Source organism: Tenrec ecaudatus, chromosome 9, assembly GCF_050624435.1.
Source record: "Tenrec ecaudatus isolate mTenEca1 chromosome 9, mTenEca1.hap1, whole genome shotgun sequence".
Lineage (NCBI taxonomy): Eukaryota > Metazoa > Chordata > Mammalia > Afrosoricida > Tenrecidae > Tenrec > Tenrec ecaudatus.
The window spans coordinates 60,906,800-60,922,927 of record NC_134538.1 but is presented as its reverse complement, the minus strand read 5'-3'; positions in this window follow the sequence as shown (position 1 = coordinate 60,922,927).

Here is a 16,128-nt window from a genome sequence, read left to right as displayed (position 1 = left end):
CTCATCTCATCCTCTTTGGCCGTGTTGTCAGGTGGGCCTGGTCTAAAGGAGGGCACGATCTTGTTAAAGTAAAGGATCAACGAGAAACAGGAAATCCCTCATCAACGTGGAAGCAAAACTGGTTTCAAATGTAACGGTGACGTGGATGGTGCACAATGTTAGTGTTTTATTCTCTTGTACATTGATTTGCTGCAAGTCAGAGTGTTGTCGAGGTCACCAAATACTCACAATGCCTTCCTCAAGATTAACCATTCACTTGATAAAATGTGATAAGAATATTTAATTTCATGGTATTGTAATATTGTGTGATCTCAAAATATCTCAATTCAGATAGTTAATTTTTGTAGTAATAAAATAAAATTACAAAAAATGTTTGCAAAAATCGATATTGAATAGGTTTTCAAATGTAACATTACCAGTAAAGAGCTAAGAGTCTAATAGGGAGAATGGCATGCTATCTTTTTTTTGTGTCTCGGTGAAAACCCATTACCAGAATTTAATCATGACAAACCCAATTTGAGAGACATTTTACAAAACAAATAGGCTATACTTTTTAAAAGCATTAATATTATGAAAGACATTAAAAGGTTTAAAACTGTTTCAAGTTTAAGGAACCCAAAAAGGCATGAAAAGCAAATGCAATACAAATCCTGAACTGTATCCAGGATTGGAGAGAAAAATGCTATAAAACGTATTATTGTGCCAATTTCCAGAAATTGAAATTCAACTATTTTAGGCGAAAGCATTATAACAATGTTAGTTGCCTGAATTTCATATGCATCCTGTGGTTATAAAAGGGAATATAGATTGGAAATATTTTTAGAAAATATACATGGAGCTATTAAGGGACACAATATATGAAAAAATGCAGATTAAATAATAAATATATGCATATTGTATTACTTTATTTATACTAAAAATGTTCCTCTGTCTGTCTATCTGTTGTTGTCTAGAGGGGATGGTAAATTTGGTAAAGTATTAAAATTATTAGTGGAATCTGGACGTGCAGTGGTTAAAAGTGTAGGCCAGTAACCAAAAGATCCGTGACACAAGCCCACTAGTTGTTTCATGAGACAATGATTTACCAGTCTCTTTGTGTAAAGATTTACCACCTTGGGAATTCTGCAGCATAGTTTTACTCTGTCTATAGGGGTACTATGAGTTTTGAGTTTAGGTTAACCTGCATAAATGATGTTTACATAAAATGTGCATGTTTAATTTATTTTTAAATAAAATATTTTTAAAATAAGGCATAAAATAAACATCACAAAAATGTCAAAGTTGCAAAGATATTTGTGAATATTGTTAATACTCATATGTAATGAGCTTTTATAATTCATGTGTTTGAATAAATGGCAAAGAGGGAAATAAATGCCACGATTGGATAACTCACAGAAAGAAGTCAATAAGTGCAGGTAAAATTATTTTTGAAATATAGACATTAATCAGTAAAAATTGAAAATTCATTTAAACAGTAAATTTAGTTTTATTTTTTATTTGTTCCTTTTCTCTCTTTTTTCAAATGCACATTACTGCAAAAACTTACATGATCCTTAGAGAAACCTAATTTAATGCAAGCTTCAGAAAGCAATTGGCAGTATTTATCTGGATCATTAAAAATGTTTATATACTCTAGTCCATTAATCCTGCTTCTATAATTATTTTTACATAAAATTATTTAGAAGGCAATTAAAATAATGTATATGAAGGTGTCCATTGCACATAATTAATATAAAGAAAAATATTATTACATATTATAGGTCAATCTTTCTTAGGATGTTCTAATATAAAGGAATATTATAAAGTTCCCAAAATAGTAAGTTTTAAACTTAACTCAGTTAATAATTCTATGATTAAATTTATTTCTTCTTTAATGGAATAAATTTCATAGATTAGATAAAATATCTACAATTTTATACCCAGATAGACAATGAAAGGAAGATGCATGTCACTTAATGCACGTATAACCTATACACACCCTCACACATTAGGGGTATTTTTGTCAGATGAAATTTTGTGGATAGCACTTCCAGGGAGGACATGTACTTGAATGTCTGCCTTTCCCTTCATATCATTGACCTTATGATGTGTTATAAAGCATAACACAAAGGAATAATTACCAGAAGACAACCTCTGATAGAGTCAAATTGCCCTTGGACCAAAGTCAGAAAAAGAGTATGGAGGGAGTTGGTTCTGTGAATTAAAATGCAATATGAGGCAAAGTTTTATTGATACCTTAAATAAGAGGTACAAGTGTTTCCTAGGTTTAATAGAATGTTTTCCATCCGTGTATAAAACAGTAAAAATAAACTATCAGTCTCAATCCACATTCTCTCCTTTGTACTTCCTAGTGAAATGGCTAACTGGAAAACAATCATGAACTTGAAAGTGATAGAGTTCACTATTGTTGTGCTGTTACTGTTGTTGTTGTTGTTCGTCCTAAGTATTGGTTTGTGTTACTTGCAAGTATTCTAATTTCTTACTTTGATTACTCCCTCTAATTTTAATCCTACCAAAAAAGTTAAGTCTTCTCAATATAAATAGAGTGGTTAACTGCATAACAGACACATATATGTTAATATAAAATGGTGATCACTTACAATTGGATGTGATCAGTATAAAATCTAAAGGAGACCGGGCAGTTGGTGGTGAGGTGCTTGCCTGCTAACTGCAGGCTCAGCTGTTCAAAATGCTTTGCCTTGTCCCAAGTCCTCCTCGGAATCTAGCGTGAACCTCTGGTGGTTCCCTGTCGATGTACTGTTGCAATCACTGTTGGATGATCTTCAGTAAAATTTTACTTGTATGTCATCTTAATATCATTCTATAATTTGAGCATTCTGTTGGGTCACCTTCTGTATAGTGGGCACAATAAAGATTTCTTCTAGTCCGTTGACCAAATCGCTGTCTTCTAAATTCCCTGTCATAGATGAGTGAATGCTTCCAGTGCTTCATCAACTTGTTGAAACATTTCAATTGATATTCCATCAATTCCTGGAGCCTTGTTTCTAGCTAATGCTTTCAGTGCAGCCTGAACTTCTTCCTTTAGTACCATTGATCCTTGCTCAGAGCTGCTTCCTAAAATGGTGGAATGATGACCAGTTCTTTTTGGTACAGTGACTCTGTGTACTCTTTCGGTCTTCTTTTGATATTTCTTGCATCATTCAATATTTTGCCCATAGAATCTTTCAACATTGCAAGTCGAGGCTTGGATTTTCTTCTTGTACTTTTTTGGTTTAAGATATACTGAGTGTGTTCTCCCTTGTTGGTTTTCTAACTCTAGGGTTTTGAACAATTTGTTATAATATTCTACTTTGTTTTCCCAAGCATCTTTTTTAAGTTTTTCTGTTAAGCCCTTTTACTTTGTTCCATTTCCTTAGCTACTCTGAGCTTAAGAGCAATTTTCAGAGTCTCTTCTAACATCCGCTGCAATCTTTTTTCCCCCAGTATTTTTAATGACTTTTCCTTTCTTTGTGTATAATATTCTTAATACCATCTCACTGCCTTTAAGACGTCTTTAATTAGTGTTCAATGCACCAAATATGTTCTTGAAATTCAGGTGGGATAATCTCAAGGTCAAATTTTAACTCTCCTGGATTTTCCTTTTTTGAACTTTAACCTGATCTTACACAAGAACATTTGATTGTCTGTTAAACGTTTGGCCCTTGGCCTAGTTTCCGCTACTGGTATTGAGCTTCTCTTTGGTCTCATCACATAGATATAGTTCCCTGGTTTTCTGTGTATTCTATCTATAGAGGTTCACATGTACAACCACCCTGTGTTGTTGAGATTAAGAAGCTGTTAATCTTGTAAAAATTACTTAATGTGACCTTCCCCTTTGTTTTTATCACCAGATTTAGGGGATACATGATATGATGGGAAGAATCAGAGGAAATTAAAGAATGAGGCTATACTGCCTAATACAATATATATCTCTGGTAGAATATGGCTACTCTTTTCTTCTCTCCTGTTCATTTTATCTTCACATTTCATGATTCAATTAGTAAAAATAATTTTTAATGATTGTTGTTTAGAAAAGAAAATCTGGAGGCATAGTGGATTGTGTGTTGGGTGACTAACTACAGGGTCAGCAGTTCAAATCCACCAGCTGCTGTATGGGAGAAAGAGGAAACTTTCTGTTCACGTAAAGATTTTCAGCCTTGGAAACTCAGGGGCAAGAAGTACTTTGTGCTTACAGGGTCCCTCTGCACCAGAAGGACCTCCATGGCAGGAGGGCTTTTGTTTCTTTTCTTCAGGGAGAGAGAGAGATAATATTCTGAACTCTTGAAGTAGTTTTCTTTCTTTCTTTCTTTTTTTTTTTTTTTTTGCTAGAGAGAATGCTCTTCAAATCCCTGACTTTCCAATGAAAGAGCCGGAGTAAATATTTGTCACTTTTTTATTGATTTTAAAAGACTTGGCTTCCAATGCAAATTCTTAACAATGAAGAATTCAAAAATATGGAGGAGAATGCCATCAAATTTTAAATCATAAATGAATAATTTTCATGATGTAGCAAACATAAAGTAATCAGGGAAAAGATGACAAAGATGGGGGCATTTTTTTCCGTGACTACCATCTGTCTGTCAATTAGTTGTATTTTCCTGGGAAGTGTGCTGCTCAGATTTGGGAAAGTCTGCCAGGAGGATCACTTAGAGCGAACACATTGCAGTGGCACTTTCAGAGGAGGGTAGATAAGAAGAACGACCTGATGATTCACTCCCCAAACACCATCAAGGAGAATTATATGTGTTACCAAAGTGCACTGTTGGGCAATCTCTCACGCACTGGAGAAGGACATAAAACTGGGTGAAGCAGAGGGCTGGCAAGAAAAGATAGCCCTTTGGCAGTGAGATGGATTGATTAGAGAATACAGTCAAGTATGTTGATGATTATAAGGATGATGCAGAATCAAGGAGGTTTTGGTTTTATTGTAAATAAAGGCACCAATTGCAGAGGAAACTCGATGCTGTGCATCTAGCCATCAGCTATCAATCATTTCTCTATCTATGCATAAGAGAATAGATAGATATTAATGACTTGGCTGGCTGGACGTTGAGTCAGAAGAGAAAATTGTCTAATTCCTAGGATATACGTAACAATTCATCCCGAGAGGTGGGTCTACACAGTGTACATGCAGTAAAGAGGATGTGTCTAAATAAGAATGAATAGCCATGTGGTTCTGGGAGCAACTTTATAGAGACCTTTGAATTCTAATGTGCTGCCTGTGGAGATCATTAAAAGTTTCGAAGTTTGCTGAGAATCGCAAAGCAGCATAAAGTAGATGGACATACAAAAGAGTTAGTGTTGCATGAAATGGAGAAGGAGCGACCCAGAATCGTTGACTTGGTCAAATCACCCAGTACGTACGAATGTCTATATCAACGAGACAGACGTAATATAAAAACAATAACTAAAGACAACAGAAGCATCTTCATCCTGCTGTTCAGTAATCCTCCCTGGACATAAGATGTAGTCAGGAAATGAGAGAATACAGCGTGAAAGGAGTGCCTTGAATTAACAAAAGAGACGTAACATTTCTGCATTGCGTGTTTATTCTTTTCATATCAGGATTTATCACAGATGTATTTTGTCATTGAGGATAACCCTCTTGAATAGTTGTCGTATGTTATTTTCTGTTTTTCCATATATGAAATCCAGAATTGATGAACCTACAGAGACAGCAAGGACAATAAGGGTCCCTGGGAGGTATGGTGGGGAAGGGAGTGACAATGGGGAACTGATCTCAAAAGGTTTAAGAAGGAAGAGGATGCTTTGAATCTGGTTGTAGTAGTAATTGTACAATACTACTTTATGTTATTGAACAGTGGAACGATGTGGTATCTTTATTAGCTCCCAATAAAATGGGTTTGCAAAAAAAAAAAATTTCAAAGAGAAAGGAACAGTATTTCTTTAACTTTCAAGAACATGTTTATTATTGTTGCCAGGTGTTGTTCACTGAGCCCTTACTCCATGTAACAGAATCAAACACTGCTTCATCCTGTATCATCTTCACGGTTGTTGTTAAACTTGAGCTCATTGTTGTAGCCATTGTGCCAATACGAATCATTGAGGGACGTCCCTTTCTTTGCTGACCTTCTGCTTCACCAAGCAGCATGTCTGTTCCCAAGGCTATGCATCATTCATTTGATCTCTTGACTGCTGCATCCATGAATATTGATTGTGAATTCAAGCCAGATGAAAATTTTGACATCTTCAACTTTTTCTCCATTTATCATGATGTTAATTACTGTTCCTATTGTGAGGATTTTGGGTTTATTTAAGTTAAAGTCAATGTGGCTAAAATCCTTGATCTTCCTCAAAAGTGCTTCAAGTCCTCCTTACTCTCAGCAATCAACATTGTGCTATCTTTATTTCAAGGATTGTTAATAAGCCTTCATCTTATCTTGATGACACATTCTTTTTAATATAATCTAATTTATCACATCATTTGTTCAGCATAGAGATTTAATAATTATGGTAAGAGTATTCAACCCTGATGCACATATTTCCTGATTTTAAACCATGTTGCTTTGTTCATACAACTGCATGATCCATGTACCAGTTCTGCATGAGTGCTATGAAGTATTCTGAAATCCCCATTTATCTCAAGGTTGTACAAAATCTGTTATGATTCACACAATAGAATGCCTTTGCATAGTCAGGGAAGATTTGGCAAGATTTAAACTCTATCTTCAGAAATGTATAGGTCTAAATGGAGGAAATATCATTGAAGTAATAGCTTCATGTTTTTATACTTTTGTTTAGTAAATATTTCTATTATCTCTTAGCATTACTTTCTTTACTTACACCCATATTTCATTTCTGAAATGACAATACTGTAAGATTTAACTAGTGTCAGGAAAAAGCTCTCCATCAAATCAATAAAACAAAACAAATAAAAAATACAATAGCGATCCTTGCAAGGAACAGAAGAAAGATGACTCCTGATTTTGTTCATCTAATTATCTGCTGTGGATGGACAGCAGCACCAACTTTAACAGCAATATTTAATTTGGGAACCTCTTTGGTCTCTCAAGGTAATTTAAATAGAGTATCTGTTAAGTTTCGGTTACCACTTAAATTGAATACTCATGGGTAATTGCAGGATGCTCTTCTTTTACAAAATAGATGGGACTTACAAGACACAATGCTAATCATCACGGCAGAAGGGCTTGGGTATGACCTGTGCTGGAGTTCTGGAAGCTGAGGCATACGGGGCTTGCTCACCCATGCAGTGTTTTCACAAGCAAAGTTGCACTATAGGTGGATTGGGCAGCTATTTCTCCATCAACCATCTTCTCTAACCTTGGTCATGTTCCTTGAAAAGTATCCGAAGATAATATATGTATTAATCAGTATCTCCAATAAATGCATAATCAGCTACTTCACCTTGTGTGTTTTTCCTGGCTTTATGAATTATTTACAATTAGGAAAAATGTAGATGGTGAAGCCATAAATGAGTGTAAACACTTATTTTCATTGTTTTATAAGAATTTTTAATATTTTATAATTTGGGGAAGTTTAAATACACTTTTGAAATATTACTTATGAAATCAAAGACAACAAACAAAAACTGGAATTCTAAATTTGAATGGTGTTCTCAGGTTCTAAATGAATAACATTTATTAGAAAATCAAGATAGTTACAGAAAGTATTAATACCCTGTCTTAATTCTAGATTTGATGCATTGAGTATTGATAAGAGAAGGTCATATGAATCATATGATGACATCAGGAAAATCATACACAAAGAAAGCAAAAGTTAAGTATAAAGGAAAGAGAAGAAAGAAAGACCAAAATACATGTCATCAAAGACTATGAAACTTGCTCTTCAACAAATGGAAGGAATTATGAAGTAAAAGAGTAAGGCAGATTTCAGAGGGTAACTTGAGAAAACAAAGAATTGCAATTGTGTCAGTCTGCGTACTCTAGAGAAACAAACCCAGCGTGTGTTGTTTATTTAGACAGATTTATATCTAGAGATGACTTACCTAGTCTTCCCTTGGAACCTGAAAACTCATGAACAGGAAGCAGGATGAGGACCCCGAGACCGTGGGCGCACAACCTGATGTGGTGGATTGAGAGGTCTGAAATCAGATGAATGAGTCCACCAGTGGTAATCCACTACTAGCTCCTGGGATCAGCAAGTGTCACAACAGGAGATCTGAACCCAGACACAAGATCTAGCTCCAAAAGAAGGGAAAGTGCCGAAGAAGATTGAAAGTCCCAGGTCTCTCTTTCTCCAGCATAAAAAGGTGTATGACATCAAGGAGGTGTCATTAGGCTGAAACAACATTGACAGGTTGATCTTGACCCTACTCTAACCCAGGAGAGTTAGTTGACATAATCCCTTACCGTCCGGGTAATGACATTTACAAAGACTTGGAGTTAGAAATATGAAAGTGAAGAACACATATGACATAGCTAAAGCAGAAAAAACTACAGAAATAAATTAACCTCGAGTTACAATATTGAAGGATTCTACAAAGAAAATATCGAGCCATGCAGAAAGCATCAAAAGAAGATGTAAGAAATGCAAAGTTACTGTATGAAAAATATGATTGGCATTCATCTGTTTTAGGAGGTAGCATATAAGAACGAAACCAATCTACATCTAAGGCATTAGGGTGTGTGTGTAAAAAGGCCCCCAGAATAAATAAAGTACCAACTGGGATGGTTCCGCAAACAGAAACAATCCTTGATGTGCTCACTTATCTATACCAAGGAATTTGGAAGACAGCCACCTTGTCAACTGATAGGTCTTAAACTATATCTGTGCCCATTAAAAAATGTGATCTGAAAATGCAGAAATTCTCAATCATTTATATTAGTATCACATGCAAGAATGTGTTTTTAAATGATTGAAGCAATGTATCGACCTAGAACTGCTAGAAATTCAAGCGAGAGTCACAACAGGAATGGAGTGCATTAATAGATGGGTCATGGCAGAAAGCAGGGAATACCAGGGAAAAATGTCTACCTGGGTTTTTTTTAATTATGCCATTTGATTGTATTTAGCGTAACAAAATATAATAAAAATTTAAATAAAGGAAATTCTAAAAGACTCAATTGTGTTGACCCAGAGGCAGTCATTCAAATAGAACCAAAGATGCAGTATGGTTTAAATCAGGAAAGAGTTGTATCCTCTCACCATACTTAGTCAATCTCTATGCTAAACAAATAATTGAGAAGCCAAACTGCGTGAAGAAGAGTGTTACACTAGGATTGGAGGAACATAATATGCATGAAAAGGTTGGATAATGAACTAGGAAGACTGAAGGAAAACTGATATAAGAATAATGTTGGTGAAAATTCCTAAACATGCCATACACTGACAGAGGATTGAACAAGTCTGTTATGGAAGAAACTCAGCTCAATGCTCCTTAAAATGAGGATTGTGAGATCATGCTCTGGAGAAGAATATTATGATGGGTAAATATTCAGTAAAAAAGAAGATAACCCTCAACAAGATGAGTTGACACTATGGCGGCCAAAAGAGAAAGTTGTCCAAAGAGTCATAGTTGTGTGGATGCTGCAGGACTGAGTGCTATGCTCTCTTTCTCCTGGGTCTGCTTTGTGCCCAAGCAACTCGATGGCACCTGACAGCAACAGCGTCTCAATTCTCTGCGGCATTTTCATGTAAATTGCACTATCCTTAATAGCTATATAATACGCATTAGTGAGTTACTTTTAACTCTCGAGATTATTTTCTGGAGAAAACTAAACATTTATCAGAAAGAAATTGAAACTCATAAGTGACAGTGTTTCTCAAATAAAGTATTAGATATATTATAGGAACATGAAATAGACATGTCTTTATAATACTAATAGGAATTCATTATTGATATCTAAATACAAATTAAGGAGATCAGTCAGTGGTTGTTGATTTATATATATTTGATAAATAAGTAACTCATTGTTTTAGTCTGGGTACTTTAGAGAAACAAATCCACAGAAACTAATGTATAAGAGAGTTCATATAAAAGTTAAGTGCACATCAAAACATCATCCCAACCCAGTGCTGCCCAAACCCACAAGTCTAACATTAATCTATATGTCCGACACCAATCCACAAAGTCCTCTATCTCACAAAACACACACTATGAGGCTGACTTCAGGAGGAAAGCCGAATTAGTAAATGTGTAAGCATCTCAGCGCTGGCAGGGGTCTCCACACGGGTGCCCCAGCACCCAGCGCTGCATTGAAGTAGGTCTATGCTGCTTCTCCTTGGGGATGTCCTGCAGGAAGTGAGCCTTGCCAGCTGAAGCAGGGAACTGGTTAAGACAGCTGCACCTTGATCCAACTATCCAAGAGACCAGAGAACTAGAAAGGCGAGGCTCACTGAGCCATTTATCCTTCTGCCCTTCAATTAACCCAACATGTGTTTATCAGCCAGGTTGGCACAACAAGCTAACTATATCACTCATCAATTAAATCCATCAGGTAACTTCTTTTCATTTTTTTATGTAGAAATAACCATTTTATTGATAGCAACCTTTCGCTTTCCAATAGAGCATCAAACATTCCTTATAGCTCTCACAAATTGGCTTCAGGATTTCCTGAAATGTAAACAAATATGAGTTTCAAAAAGTTCATGGAAAACTTAGATAATCTTTTTTTTCTGTATTTACATGAACTTTTTGAAACCACTTCATTTAGGTTGTTGTTTTCTAATTAACAGTGAGATATATAGTCAAGCAATATTGAGCAAGAGCTTATTTCAAACATTTGGTTAAATAATTTCTCTAATGGAGGATTCCAGCAATGCTAGCCCCCTCCACATACACTCTATCAAAATTGGTCTTAAAATTAATAAAGTGCTTTTTAGTTCAAGGATTGAAAATATAAATCTTTATTAGTAACTTATTGCTGTGTTTCCTCCGTCTGATGGTCAGTAAAATTAGCATTTCTGTGTAGAGCTCATTGTGGTCTGATGACTGAAAGGAATAGTACACATCATTTGGATAATTTTTTTCTTTTTGGTGAGTATATAATTAATAATTTCCTACACTGGATACACATGGTTTTTTTAATGTATTAAAAATGTCTTCTGATATAAATGTAAATTAATCCTTTATAAAAATTAAAATAGCAATACTCTACAGATCATTAGAGCATTGCTTCTCGATTCCCAGTACAAATAATCACCAGATTCAATGCTTCTTGAGAGGCTGGCTTGCTTTCAAATATTGGAATCAAAGTAATAAAAGTATATGTGGCAAGTATAAGACTGAACCATGCTTGCTGGTTAATTACTAAATTCAAATGTGTCGAAAATAAAACATTTCATTAAATAATGTATAGACTATTATTCCCATTATTACTATATGTGAATTAGATGCTCTTTGCTTTGTTTTGAGTTTAACTTTCTCCATTCTTTTATTTCCTCAATAAAGTTCACCTTGTTTCTTTTACATTTGTAGTGGTATCACATCATAAAAACCTTTTTTCATGATACCTTATTGGTTTCAAAGTGAATTATAAAAATAAATAAATTGGCACAGGAATCCATTTACATCAGAACATATTCTAATAAGATGGTGCTAATTAACTTATCTTAGAGGAAATCACAAGTCAAATTGGTCACCCAGATGAAGCTAATTCAATTCCCTCTGGCTATGTCTAATCACCCAGTGGCATTTGCTTTCACATCATGGGCTTGGGTTTTCAAGTTAGTTTCCCAGAAGCTGCCCTGTTTTCGATTAGTCTGCCTGCCTTCTGAACACCGGGCACTGAGAAACAATTCTGAGCACTAAATCAACAGACTGAACAGAAATTAATATGTTCGATACAAATAGATTTTCTAAATAAATAACAAAATAAAAATAAAGACAATGCCATTCAATAACACATTTTTGTTTATGTGTGTGGTTAACCACATTTACTTACACTCATAGGCATAAAGATCCTGAACTCTGATGTTACACAAATATGTGTTCAGAACGTAGCACACTGCTTTTCTTTACACCTCTGTGTGTTTACTAATCAGTGGCCTGGCTGTTCTAGCGCAATATGGGATTTAATGCATGAAGCACCAAATACAGTGCCTATGGTAGTCCAGCTTGACTAGAGAAAAAGTCCAGGAAAATTTATATATGTATAAGAAAGAGTCTTATATCAAAGAGCAATGGTATATTAAGATAAAACTCCCAGCCCAATCCAGATAAAGTCCCTTAGTCGGATATTAGCCTCTATGTCCGATACTAGTCCATAAATTCCTCACAGAGTGGTGCCAAATGCAGCCATTCAGAGTGATGGAAACTTGTGGATCCAGTGGGGGTGGAAGCCTCTCTGTGTGGCTCCCCCAGTCCTGAGTGTGTCTCTTCAGCAAGGTGAACCAGAGAGAGTACATCGAGCCTCCAGGGAGGAAAAGATGTTCCCAGAATTTTCATGTAAAGGCCATGCCCACAAGGAGACATTATCAGGCTGTGTCCTGTTTGAAAGGCTAGACTCCACCCTTCACTCTATTTATCAAATTGATATCAATTATGTAACTACCACAGTGCCTGAGATAATGAGCAATTACTTTCTCACTCCTCCTTCACCACTGCATGCTATCGCAGATCTTCATTATCCCTCAGAGAACAGGTGTTCCACTCGGTCCTATCAGCTTACTATAAGAAAGAATTGACTCCGTGGTATGGATGGCGGAGGTCTGGCAGTGGGGACCGGTGGCATAGTGGGTTTCTGATTGGGTTGCTACCTTCAAAGTCAGAAGTTTGAACACCTGTCCTCTCTTTGGGTGGAAGATAAGGCTTTCTTTCCTGGCAAAGATTTACAGTTTGAAAACCCAGATGAACAGTTGTATTCTGTCCTTTGGGGTGACTAAGAGTCAGAACGGACTCGCTAGAAGTAGGTGTTCGCAAGTACAAGTAGCAGCAGGGAAGTTTATCAAACATTAGAAGTTCCCAGGCAGCAGTCTATACCACACCTCCGCGCGCCCTGCTTTTGACAGTCTGCATTTAGGAGTCCAAAGAAAGAAGGCCACCAGTAATATTGTAAAGTATGATTCCTAAAATTATAACAAATAGGCTAAGATAAAGAAAAAATATATAAAGAGAAAACATTGCTAGGAAAGAGACATTATTTCCTATGGTAAGGTTCTGCTTACTTTGCCTATAAAACACATAGTTCCCAAATGATCACTTTAATGTCTCGTGGCTTCTTTAAATCACACATTTGAGAAGCGTTTGTATGAGTAATTCTAGTTCAAGGTCTGTTGAGCAGTTTCTGTCAAACAGTGGCTGGATCTGCCAGACAGGGTCATTGCTATGAAAACTGGAAGCTAATCCGGCCTCTGCATTTCAGTGTAGCCTCATATATGATCCGAGTGGTCACAGCATGCTCGTATGAGAGCAGCATATAAAGAGAAGAATAAAATAGCTTAAATATTATCATAATAAATGGTTCTGGAAATTATGGAAGAAACATATATATTGCAAACAAAAGCATCAATATATATATTATGCAAAATTGACAACTAAAATAAATGAGAAAAGCAAGTGCTCAGATGGGATATGAGGATTATTTGTTTATAAATAATTCTCTATATATTCTTCCAGAAAGTCATAAAAATAGTTTGAGATAGATAAACCAAACTATCCTTGAGATTTAGTCTCTTGAAATAAAAATGGTTGTGCAAAATAATTTTCTAATATCCATTTTAATTCTTGACTATGCACTGAGTAAAGTTGCATGATATTTTAAGGACATGATCCACATCATTTTTTTATTCAACATGGAGACCCTCCCTATAATTGCTCTCTCGGCACATAATTGTGAATTGTCCTGAAGGGTTTAATTAAAACAATAAGTGGGGCATCGTTCATATTTTTGATGCACAAGCCCATTTAATTTATTTCAAGACCATAGTAGCAAAGGCAAGGCATACAGAGAAGATTACATGGCATTCAATCATGACAACTGAATCAGGATTAACATTTATGAAATTAGTTCAATATCTAAAGTCTAAATCTTTGGAATTCAGCCATTTGATTTTTATGAGTAGCCTTAGTAGAAAGGCTTGGCCCCGCCATTCATACTCCATGGAAGTCCCTTGTAGGTGGGGTCTGGTGAAGACCAAAGCAATGCCAAACTCATGGCAGCCAAGTAGATGCTGACTCATTTGAACCCTCTAGGAAAGAGAACAACCATAAATACTGTAGCTGTTCACACGTAGACTGCCACCTCTTTCTCCCACTAAGCAATTGGTAAGTGTGGATTGTGGACTCATCTGTTAACATGTGAATGGTTTAAACACTATTTAAAAGACCAGTCAGGATAATCTGCCCTGCATTATCTCAACAAATGGTCTCAAGTCCATAGTTTGTATGTGATTTCCTCACATTGGCTTGCACATGACAAGCATCAGGTGACAAAGTTTATTGTGTTACATTTTTCCCTAATATCAGAGGTTAGTTATATAAAATATATTTTCTTTATGGTTAAGGGGGATGTTTATGATGTTCCTAATGTCTCATGGGAGTTTTGGTGTGCTTGTTCATACTTAAGTGGTGTAATTTGAGGACAAATGTAATCTTGGCCCAAGCCTGGTATTTACAATAATCATCAAAATCAGTTTTAGAACATTTTCTTCTCTCTTGTACTCCTTATTATTAGCTTCCCACTTCCCCACATAGCCTGAAGGAATCATTAAATCAATAACTCTTAATATATTTGCCTATCCTGGATTTCATATACATAAAACATTTTAAATAACAAGAATAGCAAAGTAAAACAAATTTTAAAACTTTAGCAGAAGAGAAAGCAGAAAATATTTTAAAATTAGAATAAATTTAAATAAGAGAGATCAAATGTAAACTTACTGCATCTGCAACAATCCACTTTCAATGCATTCTTCATGAAAGCAAGTCTATTCACATCCGTGGTCTATGGTCAGGGCGGGATACACCAGGGGCTTAATAGTTAGCTCTTTAATCCATCTTGAGTTCATTTTTATATTAGTTCCAAAAATTTTTAAATACAAATTTTGGAGTTTTCTATATCCAGGATTATATATATCATTTGCAAATAAAGAGATTTCTGTTGTCACATGCCAATGAGTATGCCTTTAATATCTTTTTGATGTCTTATGTTTCTGACTAAGACTTCAAGGACTACAGGGAATAAAAGTGGAGCTGGAGGGCAAATCTACCTGGCTTCTGTTAAGAGGGAGAATGCCTTTCATTACTCTTCATTAAGGCTGATGTTAGCAGTTGGTTTTTCATATACAGATTTTACTTTGTTGAGGAATTTCCCTTTGCTTCCCAGTTTATTGTGTATTTTTATCAAGAATGGAAGTTGAATTTATCAAATGCCCTCTCTGCATAAATTGGTATAATCATGGTTTGTATCCTTAGTTATTTTTATATGATAGATTACATTTTTTATATATTTAACCATCCTTGCATACCTGGTATGAGTCCTACTCGATCCTAGTGCATCATTATTATTTTTATGCTTGTTGAATGCTGCAAACTAGAATTTTGTCATTTGTATTCATCAGGGATCTTGTTATTGTTAAGTGCCATTGAGCTGAATCTGACCCACAGTGACCGTCTGCACAACAGAACAAGACATTGCCCAGCCCTGTGTTGTGCTCACTGTTGTTCCTTCCTATGCTTGAGGCCATAGTTGCAGCTGTGGTATCAGTCAACCTCCTGGAGGGTGTTCCTCTTTTTCACTGCCCCTCAAATTGACCAAACATGAGGTCCTTCTCAGAGACAGATGTTTCCTGACAACATATGCAAAGTATATAAGACAAAGTCTTGGTGTACGTGCCTCTAAGTAACACTTTTGCTGTATTTCTTCCAAGACAAATTGATTTGTCTCTTTAGCAGTCCATGGTATTTTCAATACTCTTCTCCAACACCACAATTTAAATACAACCATTTTCTCTCCAATCTTCCTTATTCCACTTTCACACACTATTGAGGCAACTGGAAATACTATGGCTCGGGTAAGGTACACTTTAGTACTCAAAGTCACATCCTTCCTTTTCAATATTCATAAGTGGTCTTGTGCAGCTGATTTACCTAATGCAACTCATCTTTTGATACCGTGACTCTTGTTTCTATGAGCATTTATTGTGAATACAAGCAAAACTAAATTCTTAACAACATCAACCTTTTCT